The sequence below is a fragment of the Dioscorea cayenensis genome, chromosome 2 (genome assembly GCF_009730915.1).
Source record: "Dioscorea cayenensis subsp. rotundata cultivar TDr96_F1 chromosome 2, TDr96_F1_v2_PseudoChromosome.rev07_lg8_w22 25.fasta, whole genome shotgun sequence".
NCBI classification, from domain to species: Eukaryota; Viridiplantae; Streptophyta; class Magnoliopsida; order Dioscoreales; family Dioscoreaceae; genus Dioscorea; species Dioscorea cayenensis.
In genome coordinates this window covers 9,392,740-9,405,190 of record NC_052472.1, presented here as the reverse complement: position 1 = coordinate 9,405,190, position 12,451 = coordinate 9,392,740, and the positions used below count along the sequence as shown (strand labels likewise).

General features: G+C 38.9%; 1 non-coding gene across 1 annotated transcript; it reads left to right on the top strand.

The window, feature by feature from the left end:
- The first annotated feature begins 8,715 nt into the window (after positions 1-8,715).
- LOC120281419 lies at positions 8,716-8,822 on the top strand. The gene has a single exon (XR_005542568.1). It is a non-coding gene; the product is annotated as a small nucleolar RNA R71 (small nucleolar RNA).
- The last annotated feature ends 3,629 nt before the right edge of the window (positions 8,823-12,451 follow it).

Below are 12,451 nucleotides of genomic sequence, written 5' to 3'. Positions count from 1 at the left end.
TGTCGGAACTTACTGTTAAATTGATAATATTACTAAAGATTTGAGTGGTTTTGTTCTCTGCCTCAGTGTATGTATGCAGGACTAATCATATCATGAATGTCTCGATCTTTTGCTCATACTGTCCTGCATTTTGGTTGGACCTAGTTTGATTGATGAATCATTCTAGTACTTCTTCAAATGTGAAACTAACTCATCCCACATAATAGAAAACTATCGTATTAACTAATGATGATGATATGGATATACAAATCTAGAGCTTGTTTACTTATTATGTTTACAACATGACTAGGTGAAAACAAACTAGTGTGTATCAAAGGGGCATGTTTGTTTCTGAATTTTGGTCTCTCATCCTATGAGTCATTCCTGATATTTATTCAAACTATGAAGCATGAATGAATTTGAAAAGTGCAAATAAAATAACAAATAATTTTATGTAGAGAATTAAATTTTGAATTATTCCTAGAGGATCAAGCCACATAGGTTGATTCTTGAAATGATAAAAAGGTTTGAGTGTTGTAGAGCTTTCTCATGCAAACCAAAACCTGATACCAAGGAATATATATATATATATTTAAATATATATATTTGTTTTAGTAGAATTTGATATTGAATTGTCTTGTCTTTATTTATCGCATTATTGAATAGGTTGAGAATGCCAAGAGAAAATTTGAAATGCATGAAAGTCGTGCGATCTGAAGGCACCACGAATGATGGTTCTGGAGATGGTGTCTGTGTGAATGCTTCAACAGGCAATGCTACCAAATATGATAGGGTCACACAAGTAGCAAATGTTCAGCCCGAATGTTCTATTTCTACATCATCTGAATCTAATGAAGCTTGTGCGGATCATGAAGATCTTAATTTGGTTACAGGTAAGTTATGATCTTCAAACACATTTCATTAAAATGAATGCCATGGTTTTAAATTTTGCATTAGGTAGCAAATATGTCTGATCCTTTAATTTATTATTTTTAACTTTTTCATGTCATCTGTTGTAGTTAACAACGTTGGAAAGCGAGTGAGAAGAGGGCCTACTACTTTCTAGGAGTTGTACTCCTTACCTCCTAATGATAAAATTTTTGTGAGCAGCAATGAACTCAGCCAACCAATTGGCCCTGAGGGTGAATTACTATATGGGTTTTAAGGGATGCTTGCTCGATGTGGTCAGCGGGTTGGCCTCCATTATGAAAATTACATAAAGTGCGAAAGACGTTGAAGGAGGAACTACTAAAGTTTGTTGAGGTGAGCGGTACACTATGTAACCTTAAGAATTTTGTTTTAATGACAACATCATCCTTTTGAAAATGAAATTGTATCAATAACTTGATAATTTAAGTGTTATTAATGAATAGTGGCGTGATTACAAGCATGACTTGAAGAAACGCTACTTTAAAAGAGAGGCTGGACCATAAGCAAACAAAGACAACCACCCTGACGGGACGGTTCATTGGCAGTGGGAGGAGTTGGTGGACTTTTGGTATTCAAGGAAAGGGGAGGTTAGAAAAATTTTTGTTTATGTTACTCATAATTAACATTCTACTTACTTCTTACTACATGTCGTATATAGGAGGTTGAAAAAATTGGTCTCGCATGTAGAAAGCAACAAAAATACACACATACGCGGGATCAAAGAGTTTTGCAAGGAAGAAAGCAGAAATGGTACGCAACTAATCACAAAATCTATAGTTACTAATTGTTATTATTTTTAATTTCATGGGATTTATTATTATTTAAGTATTATTGGACATATATATGCATACATTTGAAAAAAAGCTAAAGGATCATCCATATGAACTAGCATGACCCTACTACTTTGTTTACTTGCAGGGGCTTCTAAAAGGGGGAGAAAATGGATCCCACGTGAATGTAGAAACTGAGAAAATCTTGGTAAGAATACATTTTTGTTTGCATATGTATTGTATGATAATTTAGTTGAAAGTGCAAATAATTAATGGAGCAAGATACAATCAATAGTAAAATCAAAAGTAAAAACAAGTAAACCATTGGAAAACCCCCTCGGTAGTCGTGTCGATGTCTTGCGGAGTAGTCTCATCTTCTCCAAAGGTCCTCTTGTCAAGCCTAGGGAACACCTCACCGGATCGGTGATGATGAAAGCTCCCCCAATAACTATCTTCCAAGAGAAACGCAGTGTCCAAGCGATCGAACCACTCTAAAAGCCTTGCCAATACCTCTCTAAACCCCAGACGAAAGCCTCTCAAGAGTTGGAGAAAAGATAGGAAAAAGGGTTCTCAAATCGGGCTGAATCGCTGCTTTAAATATGCGGGAATCAGGGATCCACACGACCCTGTAGATGTTCCACATGCCCTTTTAGATGTTCCACACGCCCCTGTGGAAATTCCACATGGCCGTGTGGATTCATTAGAATCCTTATTTTCTACTGATTGTGAACAGTTACAGCTACATTATATTGCTACAGTGTTTTGCTATAGTAACCTACTTCAGTACCCCTACCAAAATGCTCCCTATTCTACATTTTTCATCGAAGTAACATAAAGGGGCACACGTTTATGCCGTAGATGGTGTGGTTTCTTTAATAAACAGACTCATTGGTGAAGATCTTGCTATCATTAAACGAGTTGGAATACGCAAATGTGACTACCCTTGTGCCCCTCCAAACCATGTGATTGTTTGAATATACGGAGGTTTGCACACATTCACATATCTTTGAATCCAACTTGTGTCTTCGGGTTTGTTCCTTCCAAGATTTCATCAAATAGTGCATTTACGATCTACATTAGATTCTTTCTTACATATTTGGCTCCATAACCCTACATGTACGAAAGTAACACAAATACACATGTATTAGCGCTAAAACCTAATAAAAGTAATGTTCAACACAAGGAAAGAATATTTTGCATTCTTAACACACAAGCACTTATCAAACTCCCCCACAGTTTAGCTTTTGCTTGTCCTCAAAGCAAAAATAAAACATTGAAACATAGAAGAAGGAAATATTGAAAGTGCTTGACCTTAGGTTCACCAAAGCATGCAAGAAGAGCATTTTTTAAGTAAGGAAAATTTCAGCACTAAATACAAAATATCAATGCTCTAGCTAAAAACTTGAATAAAAAAGGACAACAAACCCGAAATCGTGTAAGTGAGTAAACTCACTCAATTCAACCCAAAGTATGCTCCTCAAAGTTCTAAGTAATAAGGGACTTATTTATCTACAAAACACAACAAAATAAAGGAATGGTGTAGATTCACACATCCTCTAAGGTAGCCTTTCACACTTTAGAGGTGGTAGCTCTTTCTATCAGGGTAGTAGCTTTCACTCATCCCATGAGATAGATCTTTCTCTCATTAGGGCATAACTAATATCTAAATTATGAGAGTAGTTTCATACTCATAGGCGGTAGCTCTTTCCACCCCCAATACACACAAACAAGTACAAACTATTTCTCTTTTTCCATTTTTTTTAACAAAACAAGAAACAAAACTAATTAGTCTCTTAAACACCAAACTTCAGTTTCCAAAAGAGTTCAATGAGTGAGATGTGCAACAAGTGTCAATCGGGCAAAAATTCATAGAAAATCAAGTAAAAATCAGAGCTTGAAAACATTCATTGTTAAAAAGTTCTCCTAAACTCAAGAATACCATCATTGCAACTAAGGTGAACCGCCATTGGCTACGTTAGCATGCACAATGAAAGTATAAGTATAAAGGATATGTGTAAAGCGAACTCCCCTCCATACTTAAGATGTACATTGCCCTCAATGTACACATGCAAGCTCATTAACAAGTATGAAAATCAAGAATATATGTGGAAGTGGCAATTGAAACAATACTCCCCTGACTCCTAGTGTTGCATTTGATGGAGCTATATCCTTGGGAGTGAAGTTCCAACGGGCTGTAAAGCACACACGAACAAGTGTAAAACACCTTGGCCGTGTCCATGACTAGTTCTCAATTCCCATACTGACAAGACCATCTGCACGGATACACAAGGGGGTTCAGTGAAGCTCAATAAACAAAAATAAACTCGAGTATATAAAAGTAATGCAGTGAAATACAAGTCCAAGAAATAGTGCAAAAGTGAAATACAAAAAAATATAAAGAAACTAAAAGAAAAACGCGCCAAGTGTCTGTGTCATCGGCGGTCGGCTCTACTACTACTACTACTGTTGCTGGTGGAGATAGGTCAAATGGTGCCGATGGATTTGGTGTTGGTGATGCTGGCTGAGCTGGAGGGGTCCAGGGTCTCATGATAAAGGGTGAGTCGATGTCTCGCTCAAGTAACTGTTGTAGAATGTCGAGACATGCCATCACCTCTGCATGTTGTGCAACATGTGTTGCACGGACCTCGGCGATCTCTGTCCGAAGCATCCCCACCACGCTCTCGAGCCTCTCAAATTAATCATAGGCTCAAGAGGGTGAGAACATACGCACTAGAGGCTGCTCCTGTGCTGCAGGGGACACCTTGGTCACCATATGCTCGGGCTGAGGCTCGGGAACCTGTTGTGACCCCTCAACTGTGTCACCTCCATCGTCAGCTATCTCTGGGGCTGGCGTAATCAGAACATATACTCCAAGCCCGTGTCTGTGCACCAATCTCATTAATCTTAATGTCTCCAGGCCTAATGATGAAGAAGCAGTCATCTTCTTAGCCCCACGTATGGCGTCCAGCAGACCCATGCCTATCACGAGTCTGCTAATGTACCGGCCTGAAAAGATGACACCAACTATAATGTATTTGGCCCTGGTGGCTCAGATACTCGGCTAGTATGTGCCCCAAATGGATCGGTTGACACTACACCATCGAATATAGATACAGTAGCTCCTGACGGCTCAGGACTCCTATATTGTCACCGTAGCTATTCACCGACCTGCTCAAAATGTTGTAAAGATAGCAGTACACAGGTCGGGAAAGGCACGTGGCCTTGGACACCACTGGCTCATACTGTCCCTGGCCGCATAAAGTGCTATATGCTCGCAGAGGAGTCAATGTACCAGGGTAGTCAATCGAAAGTCGGAAGTTGCTCATACTCCTCAGTGGCCATAAATGTCTCATCATATAGGCCCATCAGGATCAAAAACAAAGTGACACTTATAACATAGTGATGTCCAAATGCCCGGAATTATATGGCGTCAACACTATCAAATCTCGTGTAAGATCTGTCGAACTCAAATAATGACAAAACCTCAAGTGTGAGTGCATGGATGGCTGGCTCCCTGATCAATAGTAACTGTCTCCAACCACCCACCGAAATGAGATCCTTAACCTCATCAGCTAATTCATCTCCCTGCTGTATATCCCACAATATACTCGTGTCTAGAAGACGAGATAGTCGGAATCTCAACTTTGACAACCGCTTAAATCAAAATTGGTGCTCCGGAATAGCGAATCCTATATTCTCTGGCTTAGGAAATGGCTCAAGTGGACGTTTCTCAGCTTACTTATTTAACCAAGGTGCCATATCTACAAAAATTGATGAAGAATCGATCAAAGAAACTCACAAAGTAGTATAACAGAAATCCACATGGTCGTGTGGAATTTCCACACATCCGTGTGGATCCACGAGGGCATGAAAAACACACGGCTGCATGCTAAAAATCCATAAATACAACTTAAAATCATTTCGAAATCCTTTCTAAGCATGCCTAGACTATATGAACATAGAAACAAAGCAACATTAACCATTTCACGCAATTAAAATTCATGTGTAGCGAAGAAAAAGAGAGAAAAATGGTTTGCCAACTAGATGAAGATGAAAATGTTGAAATCGGCAGAAAATACTCAAGCGAAACCTCTCCAAAATAATGGTGCGAGGTCGAGAGAACAAATGGGTGCAATCTCTGAAGGTTTGGGAGTGAGGGGATGAAGAAACACGAAGAGCTTTTAAAGAAAACCCGTGCATCTTGACGTTCTGTACATCCACACGGGCGTGTGGAAATTACCCACACCCGTGTGCCTCCACAAGAGGGCTTCACACAGGCAAACACACACTCCTGTGTGCTCTCGTGATAACACTCTGAACCTCTAAACGCAACCAAATGGTCATACAGAAATTACCCACGCCCGTGTGCCCGACCCACAGGGGCAGACGCACACCCCTATGGCTTCTCTGTCCAATCGAGAAAACTCTCTAAGTGTAACACATGCCCGTGCAGAAATTCCACATGGGCATGGACCTTCACAGCACCAGCTCACAGGGGCACTCACACGCCCATGTGTATTCTTGGGATGGAGGAGAGCTCTTCTGCAGAGATCCACATGGGCATGTGGGTATTACCCATGCCCGTGTATTTGTTACAGGATCATTCACAGTGGGCAAGTCCACGCCCTGTGTCTTTTTAGGAAAAATCTCTAAATCTCTACAGGAAGACAAACGCCATTGTGGAAATTGCACACGGGCATGTGATCATCGTAAGGTCGTTCACAGGGATGATTTTATGCCCTTGTGTCCCTTCGGGATGAGCACTCAGTAAAGATGCACAGCCGTGTGAAAATTCCCACACGGCCGTATGTTTTCTCTGGATTACTCAGAAAAACTACAGGCTCTGCAGAACATGTCTAAACGTGTACACACACACATAGCCTGCCTTGCATGTAACATATACCAGGGAAAAACACGAGGAAACTCGCTCAAACGATCAACAACTCCACCAAACAAATTTAAGCACACGATAACATAAAATAATCCACAAGAAAATCACAACAAAAACATCGAAAAGGTCTAGACACTGACACTCAAAGCCTTATTCATGCAAACACCAAACTAAACACTAGAAAAACAGTAAAGACTTGGGTTGCCTCCCATGAAACGCTTGTTTAACGTCACTTAGCTTGAAGTACCTTGTCTTACCTCACGGGGGCTCATAGATGAAGGTTTCCCTATTACCCATGACTTGGAAGCATGATAAATAAAGTCTTTCGAAGGTAGAGGGAGAGTTGTTGAGTTTATTACCACATGAGGGTGTGTCACCCTTTTTTCATTCTTGTGCATCCCTAACATACTTGGGGCATTTCTTATGGTGTTTCTTGCTCGCTTCATCTTCCGGAGCACCTTCTTCACAATCCCCGTGATAGATGGTACTTTTCCTCTAGACCAAGTATCATTACTTCTTCCTCCTTCACTTCTTGGTCTAGCAACCCCTCATACGGGTCCGAATTCAACATTTCCTGCACATATTCATCGATTAGTTCATCAATAGTGTTAAGAAAGTAAATAGTATCATCAAAGTTAAGAGAATGTCGCATGGCTTTGGCGAGGTGATAGGTCAACTTGTCATCGGCCATCCTCAGTATCAACTCCCCACCGTCCATGTCGATGAGTACCTTGGAAGTGCGCAAGAAAGGCCTCCCAAGTATCAAAGGAATATCTGCATCCTCATCTACGTTGAACACTATAAAGTCTATTGAAAATATATATACTTGTCAACTTTGACAAGCACGTCTTCAATGATGCCTCTCGAATGTCTCACCATTAGGTCTGCCAATTGTAATGTCATCCGAGTGGGCCTAGACTCTCCCAAGCCAAGCTTCTGAAAGAAAGAAGATGACATGACATTGATACTAGCCCCTGAGTCCACCAATGCCATTTCTTCACCCAAATTGCCAATGTTGCACGGGATAATGAAGCTTCCAGGGTCTTTCTTCTTGTTCGGCATATTCTTTTGCAACATCGCCAAACAAGAGCATCTAGGATCACTGATGTACTCTCTTATAACTTCCTATTGTTGGTCAAAAGATCTTTCAAAAACTTAGCATACCGAGGCATTTGAGACAACGCCTCCACAAAAGGAATGTTGATGTGCAATTGCTTGAATAAACCCAAGAACTTCTTGTATTGCTCATCATTTTGGTCGTTCTTCAATCTTGAAGGATAAGGGATTCTTGGCTTGTAAGGTTGGGGTACCATCTCCTTCTCTTTGTTTGCTCTTTCCTCAACCTCCACGACCTCGGGTGCTTTAACATTGGGCTTCTCACAAGGAAGCCTACCCTCAACCTGACGACCACTGCTCAAAGTGATCGCCTTCACATGTGCTCGTATATTAGTCTTGGTGTTACTCGGCAAGCTTCTTTATGGTCTCTCTGATAGAGACTTCACAATTTGCCCCGCTTGATTCTCTAGATTATGCAATGAAGTGGTGTGGTTGCGAAGTGTAGATTTGACCTACTAAAAACAAGTATCCGATGACTAAACAAATATGGTCAAAGTTTTCTCTAGATCGGTCATCAAGGTCTCCAAGCGTGAAACTATAGATTATGCCATGGCCTTTTGCTACCTTTGTTTACTCCATGAGAAATTGGGGCGGTTCCTCCACACTTTGTTGTAGGTGTTGTTATAAGGATTACCTTGTACCCTTCCCGAGTTACCCACAAAATCTACTTGTTCACTTGGGGCTGAAGTAGCAATTAAGATAGGACAATCATACGGAATATGTGAACCCTCACAACTATCACAACTCGTGATAGCGGCCACCCTCGATAAAGTCAATGTATTCAATTTCTTGCTCAATGCCTCTACTTGGGCTACCAAGGATGTAACTGCATCAATCTCATGGAGTCCAGCCACTTTCTTCCTTTCCCTAGCATTCCATTGGTAGCTATTCATGGCCATTTCTTCTACCAACTGTTAGGATTCATCAGGGGTCTTGCTCCCCATTGTACCTATTGCGGCGGCATCTACAAGTTGTCTTGTACTTGGATTCAACCTGTTGTAAAAAGCTTGAATGATCATCCATTCGGAAAATCCGTGTTGTGGACACTTCTGTAAGAGATCCTTGAATCACACTCACATCTCAAACATGGATTCAAGCTCCATCTGAATAAACGACGATATCTCATTATAAAGTTTAATTTGCTGATTTTCCTAGAGGGAAGTATCTTGCAAAAGAAAGCTTCGACCATCTCATTCCAAGTCGTGATGGATGCTTTTGGTAAGGCATGAAGCCACTGCATGGCTCTTTCTTTGAGAGAGAATGGGAAAGCCCTCAATCTGATAGCATCATCCAAAACTCCGTTGATCTTCAGCATGTCACAAACTTCCAAAAACCTCATCGGTCAAACCATTGAACTGAGCTGACTGCTATATCATTTGGATGAATGCCGGCTTTAGCTCAAAATTTGGAGCTATAATCAGGGGTCGCACAATACTAGATTATGTTTCCGGCTTTAGCATGGGTTTCCTCGACAACATCGCCAAAACCCTTGACAACGCCGCTTGCATGTGACCCACAAGCGCATGGGTTTGTCGAAGTAATAAATCCTAGGTGAGTGGGGTATCGTATCCACAGGGAATAAGGAATAGAAACACCAAGATTGCTACTTAACCTAGCGAAGATGAAACAATGATTGTGTTGATAAGATGTTATGTAGACAAAATAAAAGAAATAAAAAAGAGAGGCACAAATAAATGAGAGGAAAAGGCAATCGATAAGAAGTGGGGTACTCAGATATTGTTCCGCCTAGAATTATCGCTTCAAGTGCAAAACCAACTATTATGCTTCCTAACTAATGCTTAATAAATTATAGGCATCCTAAGATACATGGTCTCAAACCTAAGGTCAACCGGGACTAACTCTACACTATGCCCAGGAGGAGAAATTGATCATTCTCAACATCTCACACTGTCCAAAGTCGCAAGAAACTCTAGGGATTCCAAGTGATAAACCATATTTCTATATGTAGACCAAACCCTTTGGTCCAGGCGAAAGGCCCTTAGTTACAATTAAGCCCGAGATACTAAAGGTCACTTCAACACTTCACTCTGTCACTCCCTCAACTAAGTCCCAATGGAGTTTATCCTTTAGCACTTCACTCTATTGTAACAACAAAGAACTGTAGGAAATGGAGGCAGGATAAATCACATCGGAAGTGAAAGGAGACGCTCCGCTATCTCTCGACTCACCCTCTCGACCTTCTCCAATCTAGCTTTATCTAACCCTCATAGTGTGTCACTTACTCACAAAGATTACCAATATCAACTCTCAACACTAGTGTCACTCTAAAGGAGAAATTATTCAACAAGCATTCAAGATTGGAACTCAATTTAAAACATCAATTAAGGAAAGCATAATAAAAGATTAATGAAACAAATACATCCTAGGGTTCACAAATCCAAGTACCCACTAAGGGTTTAGCTCTCCATGGAACAACAAACAATCAATAGTAAAATTGAAAGTAAAAACAAGTCATCCATAGGAAAATCCCCCTCGGTAGTCATGTTGATAGTTTTGTGGAGTAGCCTCGTCTTATCCAACGGTCCCCTTGTCAAGCCTAGGGCACACCTCGCCAGATCAGTGCCAATGAAAGCTCCCCCAATAACTATCTTCCAAGAGAAACGCGGTGTCGAAGCCATAGAATCACTCCAAAAGCCTTCACAATACCTCTCTAAATCCTAGCCGCAAGCCTCTCAAGAGTTGGAGATAAGATGGGAAAAAGGGTCCTCAATTCGAGTTGAATCGCGGCATTAAATAGGCTAGAATCGGGCATCCACACAGCCCTGTGGAATTTCCACACGCCCCTGTGGAAATTCCACACGGGCGTGTGGACTCTCTAGAATCTTGATTTTTCTGCGGGCTGTGAACAGTAAATGCTACAGTGTGCTTCTATAGTGCTCTGCTACAAAACCCCTGCTAAAATGCTCCTGATTCCACATTTTTCATCGAGGTAACATAAATGGGCACAAGTTTATGTCGTAGATCGCGTTGCTTCTTCAATAAACAGACTCATTGGGGAAGATCTTGCTATCATTGCCCTTGTGCCTCTCCAAACCATGTGATTGTTTGAATACATGGAGGTTGGCACACACTCACGTATCTTTGAATCCAACTTTTAATTCAAAATGAATGATAGGTTAGCAATCTGATTTTTGTCACTACTATGATTGTTGTAGGTACATAGGACTTTATAGATGTAGCTACGGTGAATCAGTCATAACTTTGTAATTTATTGTACAATTGAGATCATTTTTCTTTTATATATAAGCTAAGTTCAACATCTTTATTTTTTATGAGGTTAAATTTTGAAATCCAAAATAAATAATAGGTTGTAAATCTTATTTTTGTCACCGGTGTGATTGTTATAACTTCACTTGAGTTTATAGATACAGCTATGCTAAATCAGTCGTAACTTTCTAATTTATTGTCCAATTGTGTTGAATTTATTTTATTTGAAAGCTAAGTTCAACATCTATATTTTCTATTGAGGATAAATTTTTAAATTCAAAATTAATAATAGGTTAGAAATCTAATTTTTGTTACTAGTTTGATTGTTGTAGCTACACATGAGTTTACAGATGCAGCTACGCTGAATCAGTCATAACTTTCTAATTTGTTATTAAATTAACATGATCTTTCTTTTATTTGAAAGATAAGTTCAACATATATCTTTTTAATGGAGGATAAATTTTGAAAGTCAATATAAATGATAGGTTTGCAATCTAATTTTTGTCATCGGTGTTGTTGTTGTAGCTACACAAGAATTTATAGATGCAGCTACGCTGAATCAGTCATAACTTTCTAATTTATTAGCCAATTGGGTTAATTTTTATTTTATTTGAAATCTAAGTTTAACATCTATATTTTTTATTGATTACAAATTTTGAAATTCAAAATGAATGATGGGCTAGCAATTTGATTTGTGTCAACGGTCTGATTGTTGTAGTTCCACATGAGTTTATTGATGCAGCTACGCTAAATTGGTCATTACATTTTAATTTATTATTGAATTAAGTTGATTTTTATTTTATTTGAAATATATTTTCAATATATATTTCAAATGGAGGTTAAATTTTGAATTCAAAATGAATGACAGATTAGCAATTTGATTTTTGTCACCTGTCTAATTGTTGTATCTACACATGACTTCATAGATGCAGCTGCACTGAATCAGTCGTAAATTTCTAATTTATTGTCCAATTGAGTTGATTTTTTTTTTCATTTAAATCTAAGTTCAATATTTATTTTTTCTATGCAGGACAAATTTCGAAATTTAAAATGAATGATAGGTTAGCATTCTAATTTTTAACACCAATGTGATTGTTGTAGCTACACATGAGTTTATAGATGTAGCTACACTGAATCAATCATAACTTTCTAATTTATTATGCAAGTGACTTAATAATTATTTTATTTAAAAGCTAAGTTCAATATATATCATTTTAATGCATGACAAATTTTGAAATTGAAAATGAATGATAGCTTAGCAATCTAATTTCTGTCACTGGTATGATTGTTGTAGCTATACATGAGTTTATTGATACAGCTACGCTGAATCTATCATAAGTTTGTAATTTATTATCCAATTGGGTTGATGTTTGTTTTATTTGAAAGCTAAATTTGACATCTATTTTTTTAATGAAGAACAAATTTTGAAATTCAAAATGAATGACATGTTGCAATCTTATATTTTCATCGGTTTGATTATTCTAGCATCAAGTGAGTTTATAGATGTAGTTACACTAAATCAGTCATAACTTTCTAA